Source organism: Callorhinus ursinus, unplaced genomic scaffold (genome assembly GCF_003265705.2).
Source record: "Callorhinus ursinus isolate GAN/ISIS: 27379988/994484 unplaced genomic scaffold, GSC_fseal_2.0 scaffold11, whole genome shotgun sequence".
NCBI lineage: Eukaryota > Metazoa > Chordata > Mammalia > Carnivora > Otariidae > Callorhinus > Callorhinus ursinus.
In genome coordinates this window covers 22,617,736-22,634,564 of record NW_027397073.1, presented here as the reverse complement: position 1 = coordinate 22,634,564, position 16,829 = coordinate 22,617,736, and the positions used below count along the sequence as shown (strand labels likewise).

The window sequence follows — 16,829 nt, the reverse complement described above, 5'->3', positions numbered from 1 at the left end:
TTCTGTGAATGAAGAAACGGAGGCTTAAAGTTTCACGGATTTGCTTCTGATCACATGGTAAGTTAGTAGTTCCTGGTTGTGTTTCCTTCTAACCAGGTGTTCTTTTATTTAATTTTATTTTTTGAATTTTTTATTTGAGTATAGTTGACACCCAGTGTTACATTAGTTCCAGGCGTACAACCTGGTGACTTGACAAGTGTAAACATTATGCTGTGCTCACCACAAGCAGTAGCTACCGTCCGTGGAGTGACATCACCACTACAATATCATTGACCACGTTCCTTATCCTCTGCCTTTTATTCTGTGACTCATTCATCCCATTATTTCTCTCCCCTCACCCATTTAACCCACCCACCCCTCCCCTCTGGCAACCATCAGTTTATGCTCTATATTTTTAGCTCTGATTCCGCTTGTATTTGTTTATTCACTTGTTGGTTGGTTTAAGAGTCCACTTATGAGTGGAATCATATGGTATTTGTCTTTCTCTTTCTGACATATTTCACTTAGCATAATTCCCTCTAGATCTATCCACGTTGTCTCAAATGGCACAATCTCATCCTTTTTTATGTCTGCGTAAACCAGGTGTTCTTTTATTTCAGCATAGGCTAGGATAAAAGAGAAACTCCCCTATTTTAGTAGTTTGAGAAAATAAAGGCTTACTTCTCACATCAAATCTGCTCTGAAATTGCAGCCTCCTTCTACTTAAATCTATGTCACTTGGAATATCAGAATTCCAAGGTCACTGAAGCAGGAGGTCATTGATGGAGAAAGTCCCTAGCTCTTAATTTGGGAGGACACTGGGTATTTCTGCCCACAGCTATTGGTCAGAACAAGTCACCTGGCCCTGACCTAAAGTATAAAGAAGACTGGAATTCTAGAGGAGCTCATGGAAGATCTGGTGACCACCTAAATGTCTCTGTCACAGTCACCCACATGTAAATCATCCAGGAAGTCTGTAATCACACACATTAAGTAAAATGCCATATTGTTTGAAACTTGCTTTAATAGCCTATAAAGAAAAAAACATGTGAAGGACTGAAAGATGAAAGAAAATTGGCAAAATGCTGTTAACTATTGGAGGTGAGTGATGAATACATAGGGATTCATGATATTATTCTACTTTGGGGTAACTTTGCATTATATATATAAAAAAAACCTAGGGACTCCTGGGTAGCTCAGTTAGTTAAGTGTCTGCCTTTGGCTCAGGTCATGATCTCAGGGTCCCAGGATCAAGCCCTGCATCGGGCTCCCTGCTCAGTGGGGAGTCTGCTTCTCCCTCTCCCTCTGCCTCTCCCACCTTGTGCTCGCTCTCTCTCTTTCAAATAAATAAAATCTTTTTTTAAAAAACATAAAAAAATAAAATAAGAATCACTGATCCAAGGAGTGCTTATTCTGTACATCTAAGTTGAGACTTGGTGTGAATATTTTACAAAGTCAAGAATATTTATACTACACACACACACACACACACACACACACACACACATAAATCAAATAGTTATTGGACTTTTCAGTTCATGAATAATTGATTTGCACTGTGTTCTGATTCCACGTTAAGTATTCCTTAACCTTGAGTCTTTTCAATACTGTTGATATCAAGGTGGTCTTGATATTGTCACAAAATAAATGTTCCTTTCCTATGAAGAAGAGAAAAACAGAAGTCTGCTGAGGTTGGAATATTCACTCCTCTCCATTCTGTGTTTTGGAAATTAGATGACGTGTTTGACTGAAAAGGGCCAGAGATCCTTTGCAGTTTTTGCTGTCAAGAGTGGGCTCTGTTCCCCTACCCTTGGATTTGGACTGGCCTAGTGGCTGCTTTGACTGATCGAATGCAGCAGAATGGACGTTGTGGAGTTCTAAGCATAGGCCTAGACTTCTGTTCTGAGCCCCTAGTAATCAGAGGACCTGTGAGAAGCCCAGTCAGCTTGCTAGGCTTGCGTGACACCGCTCACAGCCATACCAAACCCTGGACACATGAGGGAAGCCACAGATACCCAACAGCGGCAGCTGAGCATCAGGCACCTGCAGGTACATGAGGGACCCTAAGTGAGAACAACAGAAGAACCCCTCTGAGTCTAGTTCAAATTGTTGACCCACAGAATCACGAGCAGATAAAATGACTGTTATTTTTAAATTACTGAGTTTTTGGAATGGCTTGCTATGCCGCAATAGACAACAGATCAGATAGTGTTATACCCACAGACCCTCAAGTCACTGATTAAGATTTTAAAATGTGTGTATGTGTGGGTTTTTTTTTTTTTGTAGGTTTTTCATTTTTCAATTCTTGGAACCCTTTAGGCTGCACATCTTAGAGGTGATAAGAACTGAGTGTCAGAAGTCTCAGAGTTAAAAATATATATCAAACTATATTTCCCTCCAAGGAGAACTGGTGTCCTTTATTCACTCAGCTTGAGTTTTATCTACTTTTATGACATCTGAATTGCACTAGGATGTGATTTAATTTGGGGCTTGGAAGAGAGTTTACATTGGCATTGGGGGAGTTTTCCTGAGAGATAAACTTTCAAGGAAACACATTGTAATTCAAGGGAAAGTGTGTTTCAAACTAGCGTGATTTCAGAAACAACAGAATTCAGTAGCTGAAGCATTAACTGATTCCCCAGATGCCATTGATGATATTTACCTCTTCTGGGATTAACTCAAGAGCCCGGCGAGAAAGGGATAATATTAGATGTTTACCACAGAGGTGATGAAAATAGAACTGAACGGAAAAACTTGATTTGTGCTAGTTTCTTACCATTGCAGTTGGGAGAGGTACAATGTTCTGCAAAATTACACCAAGGACCTAGATTTTAATGAAACAAATCTTTCCTTGCCTTATGTCAGTCCTCAGTGGGTCAGACAGAGAAACCACTGCTTCCCAACCATTCTGTTCTGAGTCTCTTTGCATTAAGAGAAATTTGAATGAGAAACTTGCATTCCAGATAAAGCTACACATGTGTCCTAAAGCAGATTAAAGCTGTCATGAATTCCTGAACTATACCCAGTGAATCTGAGCATCCTTAGGAATGATTTACTAAACTGCCGTTTTAAAAGTTAAGGTGCCTTTGCTATGAATTGAATCTTGCCTATGAGAGCCAGTCCAAAAAAGAATCATGAATTAAAATGTATCACTTTGGGGTATGCCTTTTATCTTCAAAATGCTCACTATATCTAGCAGTTTACAATCCAGAATCTTTGACCCTAGGTAATCATTTTCAAAGTATATTTTAACCAAGAATAACTGTTTCCCCCTGTCTCCAAAAGCCTATATTAAATTTATTTTTAAGTGATGTCGCTCACATCTTTTCTACCAAAAAAAGTCATGAATGAGAAGAAAGGCACTTATCAGGAGAGAAGGCTAGGCACTGTATGAAGGTTTGAATGGCAAAGACAGGCAACTCATTCAAGCCTGAAAGCCTGCTGACAAGCACAGCACCCGAAGCAGCAGGCAGCCTTTCAAGAGAAATACAAGAGGATTTTGATGAGCCGTGTCTCTGCGCAGGGCCCTGAACCCAGGGCTGCTGTCGACTCCAAAAATAATGAGGCATGGTCCCGTTCCCAGGAGTTTACAATCTATGTAGTCATGGAAGGCATCATGCATCTGAAAAGTTAAGAGCAATAGAAGAGGCAAATAGGAACATGGGACAGATATGAGATATCACAATAGTGAATGACAAATAGGACATGAGCCTCAGGGGCATGCTTCAGGAACTCAGATGGAGCAGAGATTGTTGCAGGCTGGACCTGAAGGAAGATCATACATATACAGCCAGGACAGTTTTTGGATCCCGAAGAATGGATGGGATTTGGAAAAGTTGAAAGGGATGGGAGATAATTTAGTTTGGAACCAGATAAAGAAATTGGTATACAGGATGACAAAGGAAAGAGGCAACATAGCATCCGATATGGAGCACATTTTGGAGCCGACGAGTAGGAGAATTTAATTAGAGCAGAGTGAAGTTGGATTCTGATGGATATTGGGCAATGAGCAGTATTTGAGCCTGATTATGGAGGCTGTTAGTGGTCAAGGCAGTTGATCTACATTCTCTTGGTAACTGGAATCTTAGATAAATCTTTGGGTGTCCTCAGACATTTGTTAGGATGGCCCAAAGCCTAAAGACTATGTGAGGTCTTGAATGGACAGACACGTGCCTAAGAGTTATAAGCTGAAATAAGATGCATCACTCTTTTTAACCTTTGGACTGAAAAAGTGTTTAGAAGCCCAGCCAATTTGTTTAATTTGGATCAGGTTGAGAAACTTTCTATACCAAAATATGAGTTTGGCTCTATAATCCAGTCAGGTTTCTCTTATATAAAACTGAGCATAAAGAAATTAAACACTAATCTTCACCATGCTCTTCCACCAAATATACTTTTATACATGTGCATTCAAAGGTGATATTCAGGGGCGCCTGGGTGATTCAGTTGGTTAAGTGTCTGCCTTCATCTCAGGTCATGATCCCAGGGTCCTGGGATCGAGCCCTGTGTCAAGCTCCCTGCTCCACGGAGAGCCGGCTTCTCCCTCTCCTCCCCACTTGTGCTCTCTCTCTCTCTCTCTCTCTCTCGCTCAAATAAATAAAATCTTTTAAAAAAGGTGATATTCAACATATTTAACATTCAGAAAGTAATATAATACATGCTATAAATAAGGTCTCCCATTTCTGTTATAATTTCAATAGGAAGGATCTCTGCCTGCAACCATTCCAATTGTAGTAAGAGAGGACTCAGGCATAGGCAGGTTTTCTTAAGTCAAATGTTGGCAAAAATATGCAGAAGGATGAATGTACACAATTCTAGCAGTAGAGAGAGCATCTCTGTCCCAGGAGAAGAGAATGCAGACTGGATGAGTTCTAGTCCTTGTTTAAAATGTGGTCACCATTTTTTTCAATTAGGAAACTATGTTCCAAACTCAGCTATAAGCATGTACAGAAAATGGAATATGGTTTTCTACACAGAATATCTTGAGCTACTCTGTCATCTTTCTAAAGTCCCAAGTGAAATAACCCTCTTTGGATATTGTTTTATATAAAAACAGGGACAAGGTAGATCCTTTTCTCTATAAATGTCAAGATCAGGTGCCCTGGCTGACAAAGCCAGGCAGGCAGCCTCCATTTCAGTGTTCTATGACCATGAAGTCTATTGCTATCTGGGCACACTAACTACTGTTAATTTTTGAGTTAGAAAATCAAGGATTATGGCAGAGAGTTTCAAACCTTAAAGTGCATTATGATCACTTGTGAAAGGTACAGATCTTGGGTCTTACCCCTAGAGACTTTGATTCAGCTGGGAAGGACTCTGGAATCTTTATTTTTAGCAAGTGCCTAAGCCAGGCATTCTGATGCCCAGGTGACTCTGTACTATATACCTTAAGAAACGCCAAACTAGGGCTTTACGTTTCTGGAGATTATAACTGCTGATCTTTTGAATGAAGGAGGGAGTGACTAGGGTATAGGGCAGAGGGGAGATAAAGATCATACTCTTGATAGCTAAATCAAGAAATGAAAAGCTCAGTGAGTAGATTCTCTCTTTCTAAAAACTGCTCCAAAATGCCACAGTTCTCTAGAAGCTGTACAAAACAGGAAACTACTGTGGTTAACTTCTCACAAATTTACAATCAGATTAAGACAGAGGTCATTGTGATAGAGACAGCAGGCAGGGAATGTGTGTGTGTGTGGGGGGGAGTGGTGTCATCCTGACATTCTCTTACCTCCAAAACGATTATCATTTATGAATGAAATGAGCACACTGCCAATTCTGACTCTAGGTCATTAACCAAGGGGGGAAATTTAATAAAATCCCAGACTAATCCAGACAATTGGTGGCCAACTAGAAACTTTCTCATCCTGTACTTACATTATATTCACTGTTATAACATGCTGATGGATTCAAAGTCAATTATCATGCTTGAGAATACTATGCATGAGTCAGAAGAAATGAGCTAGATTTGCATGTAGCAACATGGGTAGATCTCAAAAACAAAAGACTGAATAAAAAAATAAAGTACAGAAAGAGATAGTGAAATACCATTTAAGTGTAGAACACGCATGCACAACACAATGCTACCTTTTTTTCCAAAGCTGAACACATGTCTAAGTGATAGTAGACATATATGCATTAAAAAGACTAAAGCAAGTGCCTCTGTTGGAGGATGGGAACTTGAGATTGGTGGTGAAGGGGAAAGGGGGAAAAATAATAAACCAAACCAGACCAGCACCTTGTCACAGATCACTGGTGATTGTGGATCTTGAATTGAGAAGCGGCGTGGACTCAATTCTGGGTCTCCTAGGAACAAAAGGAAAAATGATAAAAGACTTGGTATCTGCCCTTATGGAAATGCAATTTGGTAGGAATTATATGTGTGAAATCAATAAGACATTATATATTCATGTTAAATAGGAAGTACTATGATAGCTCAGAGAATAGAGAGAAAAAAGAAAAAGAAAAAATGACAAAATTTTAAGGCAAAAAAAGGGAGAAGACAAATGTTCTGTGGTGTTTGCCGATGGTCCTCAGATGCATTCTACTGTGTTCCTTGTTTTTGGAAGTTCCTTGTTTTCATCGTTTTTTCAGTGGTCTGTAGGAATTAACACCAGCCTAGATCTTCCAGTCCTGTCCCAGTTCCCAAGGACTATTTTGTTTACTTCATTCTTTTTTATATGCATAGGAGATATGATTGAATTTTGCCTAAATGAGGAAAATGTTATGTTAACTTAATTTCATTTATTCTTATTCTTTTTTTCACACTGATTTAAAAAAATTATTTGTGTATAGTTGACACATAATGTTACATTGGTTTCAGGTGTATGACATAGTGATTGGACAAGTTTATACATTATGCTGTGCTCACCCCAAGTGTAGCTACCATCTGTCACCATACAACACTATTACAATACCATTGACTATATTCCTTATGCGCTGCCTTCTATTCCTGCCTACTCATTCCATAACAGGAAGCCTGTATCTCCCACTCCCTTTCACCCATTTTTACAGTGCTCAGGCTCTGTGAGGGCAGGCAATATTTGCAAAAATTTCCGGTACCAAAGTGTGCTCCTCTATAGAACGTTAGTGAAGGTAATGTTAACTGCTGTAGTAGATATGCCCCCCAATATCAGAGGCATAAACCTGATACCACAATACAATGATGGCTCTCCTGGATTGCTGGCTCTCCTCCATGCTGTGATTCAGAAACCCAGTCTCCCTCAATCTTGAATCTTTGCCATTTTGTACACATGAATCTCAATTTGCCCCGAGAGCCCCTTCTGTTCCAGCCATCTAGAAGAGGAGAAGAAGTTGCAAGACTATGGTTGGATATTTTTGATTGTCCAAGATTGGAAGAAACATTACATTACTTCCTATTCCCATCCAATTAGCTGGAGCTTAGTTATAAAGCTGACAGGAAGGCTGGGAAAAGTAATAAATATATTTGTATGCTCAGGTACATGGGAAGGTGGGTCTGCCAGATAACTCCTATTTATTTATTTATTTATTTGTTTGTTTACATCAATCTCTTATTCATAAGAAGTGTAGAAATAGGGAATGATAAAGGTCATAGGAAATATACCTTTGATTTCACTTGACACATTTGATGTTTCACCTTCAGAAGTTGGATCAAGAGAATCTAGTTGTGCCTCTTTAAAGTCTTCCTCATCAAACTTCAGTGACCCTAAAACAAAGAAAACTGCATGGACAGAATGATTGTATGAATTAGAAGGTCTAGCAGTCCTTCACTTGGAAATGTATTCTGGTATGTGCCCCATGGGGACTGTGATCAGCTTTACCCCACTCCGCTCTTCAGCTGCCCTTTCTGACTTCTCAGAGCCAATATCTAGATGTCTGAATCTTCTGGTCTCGGTTAAATTTTTTAGATTTTACCCGACCTGTCCACACCTTTGAGACTTGCCTGGCCCTTTCTGCCTTAGCTAGTCTCCTTGGCCTTCACTCTTTGACAGCCTGAATTTCTCTGCCTAATTGTTTCAACCCAGGCTGTGCCTGTGTGAACTTTCCTTCTAACTCGTGTGAGTCAATGATCAGCTGTCTCCTAAGACGTAGCTAAGACATAGTTCTGGGTTGTGGTTTAAGTCCTGGCTCGTGTTATTTTGTTACTCTTTTAACCATAATGTGATTATGGTGTACTAACGGTTGGGATTTCTAGGTGAAATCCCTGCAGAAGAGCTTAATATTTGATCCTGCATATATTTGCCCTCAATGAGAAAAGTGCTGAGTCGTCTAGATATTTCAAATAAAAATTTAAGTTTGAATCATGAAAGGAAGTTCTCCTGGGGACATACACTCCAGTGTTTCTGCCACATGTTTAGAAATTTGTTCATCATATTTGCTAACCGTTCATCAAAATGCTCTGGAGGGAAATGAGCCAAGTTTTCAGCACAGGCCTAGGAGAGTCAATGCAACCGAGTAGAAACTTTGTTCCTTAGGCTAAGCTGGGGTCTACAACATGTGCAGGCAGGTAATTAATTCATGATGCAAATATTGATAATCTATCTTTTTCTCCCACATTGATGTGAACTGATCAATCATATATAGTGCAATAATTTCTTTGTCTTGGATTTATTAAGGCCAGGTACTGACAAACGATAGCCCGCAGGTCAAATTCCACCCAGTGCCTGTTTGGTAAATCAAGTTTTACTGGAACCCAGCAACACTTATGCCTTCACATGTTATCTCTGGCTGTTTTCATGCTATAGCGGCAGAGCTCAGGTCACTGTAACAGAGACTCTAGGGCCCTCAAAACCTGTAAATTTTCTCTCCGGCCCTTCACAGAAAAAACTCACCTATCCTCACTTTAGGCAGAATACACTGAAAGCCCTTATATAACTCCAAACATGGAATAGGTGGACAATCAATGAGTTGTCTATCCCCGTCTTTCTTTGCTTATATTGTTTCTTTTACCTGGAATACTTTGACTCTTTAATCATTTCTTTATTTATCCACAAGCATCCACCATGTGCCTGTCATATGGTAGGTGCCGTTCTTGGTGCTGGGATAGTGTAGATAACACACAGAATCTCTGTTCTCATGGAGCTCACATTCTCTGTGGGGGGGAGACAAGAGACAGATGAACAGTAGATAGATAACATCATGTCTCCCATGATTTACGTCATGAAGGTAAGTAAAGCTAGGTACAGAAGTCTCTGCCTATTTAATTCCTACTCAACCCCAAGGGCTTGCCGTAGCCCACCTTCCTTCATGAGATCTTCTTAGGTCTCCCTATTTGCTCTTTGCCCCTCTCCCTCCCTGTAAACTCACAGTTCTTTTTATTTTGTATTTTTAAGGCATTTTTGTCATTCTACCATCAATTGGAACTCTTTGTTGATATTTTTCTTCTCCACCGTAGATTGTGAGGCCGTAACAAAGGCAATGAAGCAATTGTTTGTTTCTCAACAGCAACTAACACAGTGTCTGAAAATTGCTAGGAAATCAGTAAATATCTCAAATACAGTTCTAATAATGCAGACACAGTTTTCAGTACACAACATTTTGATGCATCCCCCTAACAGTCTGTAGTCTTCCTGAGTTTGTGGCCGTCCCTGTGACCCGTCATCACTTACATCAATAGAAAGAGGGCCTTTCTCACATTTTCAGAAGCTGGGATCCCTTCAGGAATTAACTACACCCACAGGCCCATCTGGACCATAAGATTTGTCTTTTCTCTTGATAAAGAAATGAGATAAAATTTTCTTACTTGATAATACCCTGAATTTACCCCAGTAAGGGGGACAAAATTCAACCAATCAACCAAGTAAAAGGGAGAAAAGGGCTACATCTCAAGGGCACCTTTATTTTATTTTACTTTTTTAAAATTTTATTATGTTATGTTAATCACCATACATTATATCATTAGTTTTTGATGTAGTGTTCCGTGATTCATTGTTTGCGTATAACACCTAGTGCTCCATGCAGAACATGCCCTCCTCAATACCCATCACCAGGCTAACCCATCCCCCCACCTCCTCCCCTCTAGAACCCTCAGTTTGTTTCTCAGAGTTCATAGTCTCTCATGGTTTGTCTCCCCCTCCAATTTCCCCCCTTCATTTTACCCTTCCTACTATCTTCTTCTTTTTTTAACATATAATGTATTATTTGTTTCAGAGGTACAGGTCTGTGATTCAATAGTCTTACAGAATTCACAGCGCTCACCATAGCACATACCCTCCCCAATGTCTATCACCCAGCCACCCCATCCCTCCCATCCCCCACCACTCCAGCAACCCCCAGTTTGTTTTCTGAGATTAAGAATACCTCATATCAGTGAGAGCATATGATACATGTCTTTCTCTGATTGACTTATTTTGCTCAGCATAATACCCTCCAGTTCCATCCACATCATTGCAAATGGCAAGATTTCATTCCTTTTGACGGCTGCATAATATTCCAGTGTGTGTGTGTGTGTGTGTGTGTGTGTGTGTGTGTGTGTGTGTGTATATGTATATATATATATATATATATATATATATATATATATATATATACCACATCTTCTTTATCCATTCATCTATCGATGGACGTCTTGGCTCTTTCCACAGTTTGGCTATTGTGGACATTGCTGCTATAAACATTGGGGTGCACATACCCCTTTGGATCCCTACATTTGTATCTTTGGGGTAAATACCCAGTAGTGCAATCGCTGGGTTGTATGGTAGCTCTATTTTCAACTTTTTGAGGAACCTCCATACTGTTTTCCAGAGTGGCTGCACCAGCTTGCATTCCCACCAACAGTGTAGGAGGGTTCCCCTTTCTCCACATCCCCGCCAACATCTGTCGTTTCCTGACTTGTTAATTTTAGCCATTCTGACGGGTGTGAGGTGGTATCTCATTGAGGTTTTGATTTGGATTTCCCTGATGCCGAGCGATGTTGAGCACTTTTTCATGTGCCTGTTGGCCATTTGGATGTCTTCTTGGGAAAAATGTCTGTTCATGTCTTCTGCCCATTTCTTGACTGGATCATTTGTTCTTTGGGTATTGAGTTTGATAAGTTCTTTATAGATTTTGGATACTAGCCCTTTATCTGATATGTCATTTGCAAATATCTTCTCTCAAGGGCACCTTTAGCCCTCCTTGCCCCTCAGTGCCTGTCTGTGCCTTTTGCAACCTTGTGTGTTGGGGGGGGGGTTGTCCTGCATGATCCCAACCTCGCAGGTGGCCAGCACTTCTTCAGGGGGGGTCTGTGGGATGGAGTACACACTGCTTGGCACCGCAGGCCAATCAAGCCAGAGTCCTGGGAGCAATGATGTTGGGCAGCTCTGCATCTGGGCCTGTGGCCCTCAAGGCAGGCTGGGCGCTGCTAACATTGCTGCACACAGTGCTCCAAGAGGACCAGGAGAATAGCAACCCTGAGAAGAGAAAGCAGTGCCCACCCAGCAGCCCCAGACCCAGGGGCCTGCATGGTCCAGCACCGCAACTGAGGCCCAAGACATGACGGGTTGCCCCTCTTAAGGATCTTCTATAAATGATGAGCATGTTCATGTTTCTCCCTGGAAAGCAAACAGTAAACAGGCTGCATTTACCATTCATGTGGAAGAAGCAGAAGAGACTCACAAGAGACTTAAAAGATGGAGACTTTAGCTCCATCTAAAAAACAGAACATGAAAAGGTCCTGGCTTTTAACTCAGCTATTACTTTCTTGGATCAAGAAAATCACTGATACCTCTTGATTATCCAATGGATGGTAGCTTTGAGTCACCACACACTGTGGACATAACAATTCTACTAGAAGATGAAAAGCCAGTGAGTGTTAATGAAGTGCCAGACTACCCTGAGGACGTTCACGCTTACCGCAAGGAAATGGAGGTGAAATGTAAGCTGACCCTGGGTTACATGAAGAAACAGACAGCCAGCCCTCACAGCAAGAAGGCTATCCTTGTGGACCGGTTAGCTGAAGTAAGAGAAGGATATAAACTACAGGATGAGACCCTGTATTTGGCAGTGAGCTACACTGATAGGTTCCTCTCATCCATGTCTGTGTTGGGAGGAAAACTTCAGCTTGGGGGCACTGATGCTATGCTGTTAGCCTCAAAATTTGAAGAAATCTACCCCCCTTCTCCGAAGTAGCAGAGTCTGTGGACATTATAGGTGATACCTACACCAAGAAACAAGTCCTGAGAATGAAACACCTAGAGTGTTTTTTTTTTTTTAAGATTTTATTTATCGGAGAGAGAGAGACAGAGATAGGAAGAGAGAGCAGGAGCAGGAAGAAGAGGGAGAAGCAGCCTCCTGCTGAGCAGGGAGCCCAACATGGAGCTCGACCCCAGGATCCTGGGATCATGACCTGAGCCGAAGGCAGACGCTTAACCGACTGAGTCACCCAGGTGCCCCCGCAACACTGAGCTTTGAATGAGCTTTGCTTTTGACCTAGCTGCACCTACAGTAAATCAGTTTCTTGCCCAATACTTTCTTCACTAGCAGTCTGCAAACTGCAAAGTTGAAAGTTTAGCAGTGTTTGGAGGAGAATTAACTTTGATGGATGCTAACCCACACCTCAAGTATTTGCCATCAGTTATTTGCTGGAGTGGTTTTTCATTGAGCGTTCTACATAATCACAGGACAAAGCTGGCATGAACCTTCAGTTTGAAAGACTGTGTGTATACTCTGGAAAGTCTTCAGCCCTGTCTCATGGACTGTCACCACACTTACCTCAGAGTACAACAGCCAATAAGAGAAAAGAACAAAAGTTCAAAGCATCATGGTGTTTCTCTCCTCAGCCTCCCAGAAACACTAAATGTGTAACAAAGAAAGACTGCTTTTGTTTTCTAAGATGTAAACCACTCAGAGTAGATGGTGTATAGTTTTTCTAAAGTTTTACATTTATAATCATGTCTGAATACAGAAGTTATGGTCAACTACAAATTGTTTTAATTTGTATATCTTTTGTACATGTAACTATCTTAGATATTTGGCTAATTTTTTTTAAAAGTAGGCTCCATGCCCAACATGAGGCTTGAAATCATGACCCTGAGATCAAGAATCTCATGCTCTACTGACTGAGCCAGCCGGGTGCCCCAACATTTAGCTAATTTTAAGTGGTTTTGTTAAAGTATCAATGATGTCAGCTGTCAGCATCGTAAGCATTAATAAATGGATTTGGAAAAATTGAAAAGAAAAAAGGGAGAAAGGGAAGAAGTTGCACAACTAGTTACCAAACAGGTAATTAAACGAGACATTCTTGGCTTTTTACTGCTGTGTTAAGACACACACACGCGTGAGCGCACACATATGCGCATGCACATACATACCCTTCAGAGTTCATGGGCTGGTCTGTTGGGAGGAAAACAGGTCACTTTGTTGGAAAGAACCCAGCCTTGGCAGTTGCATTAATCCATGCTCAGGGATCAGCCAATTTCTCCCACGCGTGGGATGAATAGGGTTATTCAGGAAAGGGTGTCTGGGCAGGAAATGGGGGAGTTGTGGCTAACAGAGCTGGGCTAGCCCCTGAGAGTGGAAGGGAGATGTGTCATCAGAACAAATGAGCATCAGCCGGGTGAGGGAGAGGCCAAAGGTGCTTGTAGAAGGTGAGTGAGAAGGAAATGAAGAGTTTTGACCTGTTATCAATTAGCAGGGTTCTCAGGGCAAAGCCATAAGCAGAGATGGGCTACGGGTCCTGTATTGCCCTCATCACCGAGCCCTCCATGGAAGAGATGCGTCCCTGTGACCTTTGGCCTAGAATGACGCATTTTGTTATTGCCTTATTCTCTTCAACACCATTACCAATGTTCCCCACTATTTCTCAGCACTGGGAGGAAAGAGCCAGTATTGAGGATCTATAATGGCTAGTAAAACATTAAAATTCCAGATGCCTTTAGCTTCTTCTGTCTCAGGACACCCAGTTCAGTGGAAATAGAAAATCTGGAAATTTCTGTTCACTGAGGGGGTGTTTCTATATTGGAGACATGACAGCACCCAACTTGCCGTGGGAACTTTGGTGAGATTCTTTCCTCAGCCCACAGTGTAAGCCTTCCCTTTGAACTCAGGAGTGTTTCCTCAATCACCCAAACTTGTTCCCTCTGTGCTACAATCACACATGTTTTTGAACAAAGCAATCAAGGGCTTTGGTCTCTTGGGATGCAGGCTGTGTTCTTGAGGAACAACCTGTTTTCTGGAACAACCTGCAGATATCTGGGAGAGGAGCAGCCTCTGGGACAGATAGTGAAGCACGTGGTCAGGCAATGGGTTTGCTTGCCCTGGGGGTTTAGACCCCTGTCTTCGCCATGAGGGACGTACCTTCAGATCCTCACATTTGTGCATATTGATAAGATGACACTGATTTCATTCCTAGGATCCTATGTCCATATTTCTAGTAATGTCTAAGTTTCCCAACTGAGCTGGTAGAAAAAAAATGTGATCTTTGGAAAGTGAAGACAATCCATATGCACTAGGGGTGAGCTTGTGGCTATCTATAATGACAAGCATAATGACATTTTCCCTGTAGTAAGTATAAGTACCTTTATATACTATCAATATTACTAATATAATAAGAGTTATTAATTGAACACTTACTATGTGCCTGGCACTAATGTCAAGCACTTTAAAAATATAACATAACATTTATAATAACACCATGAGGTAAATACTAATATTATCCCTGTTTTATAGATGAGAAAAGTGAGGCTTAGTTTAAATAACTTTCCCAAAGCTAGCAGGAGGCAGATTCCACTAACCTAATTCCAGAATGCCACCTCTTAGCCTCTCTGTTATAATCACCCCTGTCCACACAACTAAAAAGTGAAGGAATGGGGGTTCAAACTCAGGCAATCTGACACAGGATCCTCATCTTTCTCAGGCATTATGTTTATAGTTTTGTTTGTGTTTACACGTATTTTCACCCGATGTGCTGAATCAAGTGCTAGCTCTTTCTTCTGGGGGACAGGTGGAAGTCAGAAGAATTCATTGTCTATTGCTTAGTAGCTATGGACTTGTTGATGTAGATTAGTTATATGTAGTTATGGGAAAATGAGACTTTGTATTTACTGTATTTAGATGTAGAAATAGTCATAGGCACTTTTTAAAATTCATATTTGTAAACAAATGTGGCAGCAAGAGTGCAATGGTATCTATTTCAAACACTAGCAAGTCACACTGACATTTTTGAGACCGCATTAACAATGGATTCAGCTCTAAGAGGGAAAAGAAAAATGCAGTCAATGGAGTGACGTCATTGTCAACGATGTCTTACCTGAAATGATAAACTTATTAACATTATGTCTGATTTATGAACAATTTAATCTATGACTTTTCAGTCATCTAAAATATTTCATATTTCAGACTTGTTTGGTCAGATCTGTACTATAAGAAATTAACAATGTAAGGAAACACACAGGGTTTATAATTTGTGATAAAAATTAGAAATTGTCAAATGCAGCTTACTTGTAACATTTTCTTTCACATGATTGACCAGCAGATAGGTTTTCTGTTTAGCTACAAAGAGAAGGGGTTTACAACACCGTTTCTGGAAAAAAGGAATTTGAGATCCAAGTAATCTGCTTCATAATTTTCCTTTAATGCAAACAAAGTGAATGCATTCTCTGATTTAATTTTTTCCACTCTCAGAGAGGTGACTTATATCATTCTATTTCCACAGCATTTGCCAGAAGTTTATTTAAGCCATGTCTTAGTTTGAATCTAAAATTCCACAAGATAAAGGACCAGATAGGCCCTGGGCAAAATGATGAAGTAGGATTCTGTAGATCCTGAGTTCAGTCTCTTGACCTTCCACCCCCTGTTTATATCTGTACATTCTGTAAGCCCTTTGGAAGGGTGCTGAGGCCTCCAAGGTCGCGGTCCGTGTGATGGTAGCTATTCATTCAGCAAGTTTTTTCTGCCTTCCAGACACATGGTAGATTGCCCTTCCTGACTTCTCTGGAGTCTGGTGGGGCCATGTGACCAGTTCTGGCCAATGAGTTACATTTGGATGCGTGTGTCATTTCTTATCAGAGCATTGCATTGACGGTGCACCGCCCTCCAGAGCTCTCTTTCCCTCTGCCCCTCTTTTCCTCAGCAATGAGCGTTATACAGCTGTCCTAATGGTCTGCTTTGTAGAATGGGGGTGTCATGGAAAAGAGCTGACACAGGAATTATGTAATGTGAGCAACTTTTTTATTCATTTTAAACCACGAAGATATGGGGAGGCGGGGCACGGGATATTACCAGAACGTAATAAGCAAGGCTGGCATGGGGCCAGTATTACCTGTTAGATGCGTGGAATAGCCAAATCCAAGAATCATCAAGATAGTCCTAAGGAACAATAAGGTGGTGGGATCAGGAGACTTTCCTTTTATATTAAGCTTTACTATAAGGCTATAGTCATTAAAACAGTGCAGTACTGTTAATATCATAGATAAAATACACAATGAAAGAAAAAAAACCAGACCTCAGAAGGAGCCCTAAGTGTACTGGGGAAATTCTGTATTTGACATAGGTAGTGTTGTGAATCACCAAGGAAAAATAGAATAGTCAAAAAATGGTGCTGGAAAAGTTGGTGTTCCATATGAGGAAAAAATAAAGTTAGCTCCCTAACTCATACACAAAAACCAATTCCCAAATGGATTAATGAGTTAGATATGAAAGGTAAAATTTTAAAACTTTATTGAAAGCTTTGAGTAGGGAAAGAATTCTTAAAAGAGATAAGATTGATAAGTTAGATTACATTAAAATTAAGAAATCAAACCTTCCATCAAAATATATGGAAAGATAAGCCATATACAGCAATGTATATAACTTGCAGAGGATTACATATCAGAAAAAAAGATAACTGAATGATAATTCACCTCATAGGCATAAGATCACAGCCATTTCACAAAAGAGGAAGCACAAATGCAAAG

The 16,829-nt window shown here is 40.6% G+C and overlaps 2 pseudogenes; both read left to right on the top strand.

Annotated features, from left to right (window-relative positions):
* LOC141373671 (protein NipSnap homolog 3A pseudogene) overlaps positions 1-16,829 on the top strand; it is a 172,256-nt pseudogene that overhangs the window by 90,099 nt on the left and 65,328 nt on the right.
* Positions 11,246-12,741, top strand: LOC112834909 (cyclin-A2-like; annotated as a pseudogene).